General features: G+C 47.7%; 1 long non-coding RNA gene across 1 annotated transcript in view; it reads right to left on the reverse strand.

Moving 5' to 3' along the window:
* Positions 1-209: 209 nt before the first annotated feature.
* LOC109304276 overlaps positions 210-2,831 on the reverse strand; it is an 18,914-nt gene continuing 16,292 nt past the window's right edge. The window contains exon 3 of the long non-coding RNA XR_002099327.1: positions 210-219. This is a non-coding gene — a long non-coding RNA (uncharacterized LOC109304276). The remainder of the gene's footprint in view (positions 220-2,831) is intronic.

The following is a 2,831-nucleotide window of genomic DNA, read 5'->3' on the forward strand; positions in this document are numbered from 1 at the left end:
CATTTTTTCTCAAGGCTCCCACATTCACCTTCTCTCTCAACCCCTTACACCAAAACATTTGTTTCCCACATGCTACACCACAGACCTACCAACAGTCCTCAACACCTACCTGCAGTCCTCAAAGATCTATCAAGACCACACATTTCTGTGCATTGCTTCCCAAGCCCCTGCATTATCCAGCAGATCTCCTCCCCATGCCCCTTCCCCATGACAGACTTACTTGCTGGGGGGAGGGGTACATGTATGTGTGCATTTGCGCATGCACTCAGCCCCGCCAAATCATACTTTCTTCCTCTGCCTATGGTCACTGTTCTACGTACTGTATACAGTGGAACCTGAATACCTCACGTGTAACAACCCTTCACCACCACCACCACCCCATCAAAATATGGCAATAGAAGGGCCATAGCAAGTAGCTGGGTGGATCTGTTGTGATGCTCCAGTTATTTGCTGTAGCTTTTACTTCTCCAGTTAGAAGAAGCAGTATCCTTCAAAGGAAAAATCACAGGAAACAGCTAAGTGAGCAATCCTTAACTTGGGAACCTGCTGCAAATGAAGTGAGTTTGCATAACAGAGATATGAATGATCCAGGTTCTACCGTATACACAAAACAAGAGGTTGACCTTGCTGTGTAGGGCTAAAAATCTAAACAGATGAGACAAAGAGGGGGAGAAAGGAAGTATTATCATTCCTGTTTTCCTCACAGGAAAATGAAGCACACTTCAGTGCAGTGACATGGGAAGTTGTGGCAGGTACATTTATCCATTGCTTTTAATCAGAAGACTACCTTTCTGCTATACAATGGACCACAGCATGATATCTTATGCCTGGAGAAACAAGGGCTGCTTTCAAAGCTATTTTTCTAACTATGATGTGGTACAAACATTCAATAAAGTACTCTAACCTAAAGCACTTTTGTCTGATACCACATCCATCCAGGGTTAACTTGGAGTGGAATCCACCATTTTTAAAGCATTCAACATCTCTTTGGTTATGATTTTAGAGTGCTTTCTAAATCCTTAATGCCTGATAAGTAATGTTTCTGTAGGTTGTGATTTAACTTTTCAGAGTAGTCACCTTTCTCCCCAAGCACATAGCACACATGCTCCCTACATGGGAGAAAATTGTTTTACAATGATTTTGGATGTGGCAAAATCCCTGACCAGAAACTGACACAAAAATTTGGAGTCAGATTTTATGCCTATTAAATGTTTACTTGGACTTATGTACCTGCATGTTATTTGATTCCATCTTGTTCAAGTTCCTGAAAAACCATCAATGTGTTTGCCCTTTTTCATACATCATCAGCTTACCCTCAAAACTGAATCACACAAAGCAGGATGGGGGAGAGGTCCCACCAGGGTTGCCAACCTTTCATAAATTTATGGACAGTTTGTAAAAAAACAAAGCAAAAAACACTCATCCATAAAGTCCATAAAAATTAGTCTGTCTATAAAAAAATAAGAACAGTGAGCTTGATTGAGGCCAAATACAAGTGTGGATAGATATAGCAGATCAGTGCTAGTTTGTGTCTGAGTAGAAGCACAGCTCAGTGATCTGGAGGGAGCTCTTTATCTGGGCATTGTGGTCTATGAGAACCACTATAGCCTTCACCTTCCATGCCTCATGCTGCTCCTGCATCACATCACCTACCTACAATGGCTGCTTGCCTGGAAAGCAGTCAAGGCAACAAGGCCCCAGGAAACATGAGGTACTGTGTGAGACAGGGAGGGGTTTTTGCTGTCAAGGCAGGGATGTGGGGCCAGAAGTGATGAGAGGTAGCAGATGGAGGTCTATACCAGGATGGGGGGATCAGGGACAACAGGGGTCAGGTTGAGAGGTGGGTTGTGGTGGAAACAACACAATGAGGGGTGAGCTTGGAAGTCAGTAGTGAATAGGGATCCCTAGAGTGGGGCAGCATGGTGTAAAACCATTGCTGCTTTCACAAAAGTCTTTAATCTGGATGGGATCTTGTGCTAGATTTAAAACCTTGGTGTTACACCCCTAAATTTGAATCCTGCCCTTGTTACTGCCATGCAGGGCCTGGTGGATGGGTTACATTTATATTATATTAAACATATGTCAGTAAAAACATGTCCACAACAAAGTTTGGTTGCCAGTTAAAAGTTTGCAGACTCTGACCCATGAGCCCCCATGGCTCCGAGCTGGCCCAGGTAGTCTGCTGCCTAGCCAGCCACCGGTCATGTGCACCAGGGCTGGGCTGTGCTGCACTCACTGACAGGTCTCAGCATCCTCACCACTGAGCTGGCCCCACCGTGCAGCTGCCTCGGCCGGAGCTGAGCAAGCCTGGCCTGAGTCATGGGGGTGAGGCCATTCCCTGGGTCTGCAGCTCAGTTACAACCACTCCCTGCACCTCAGCTGCCATGGGCCAGGCCAGGCAGCTCTTCACAGAGCCCCACCCTACACCAAACAGAACCCCCTCCCCACCCTGCGGCGGTGGGGGAGAGGGGGAAGGGGGAAGAGTTCCTCTCTAGGGATGGGCAGTGCTGTGTGCTGGGATTGCTCCTGGCTGTCAGGGAGCTGCTGGGGCAAACAGAGCTCTCCCCTCCTCCTCTTCCCCCACCACAGCAGTCTGGCCACACTCCCTCTCCCCCCACTCTCTGAACCCTGCAGGCCAAGGTTTGGGTTTAAACCCCTCCTCAGTCTTAATCAGGCCTGCTGGAGCCTGGCTATGCCCATGTCTCCTCAGGTCAACTTCTCTGTGGAAGGGAGGGCTGCTCTAGTGCCCCCAGGCTTCTGGCCTGAGCCACTGCAGGCATGTGCCTGCATTTCCAAAATGAAAAGGGAACGTTTATCCACTTGCAAACTGG

Source organism: Gavialis gangeticus, unplaced genomic scaffold (genome assembly GCF_001723915.1).
Source record: "Gavialis gangeticus isolate Ggan-Ray unplaced genomic scaffold, GavGan_comp1, whole genome shotgun sequence".
Taxonomy (NCBI): domain Eukaryota; kingdom Metazoa; phylum Chordata; order Crocodylia; family Gavialidae; genus Gavialis; species Gavialis gangeticus.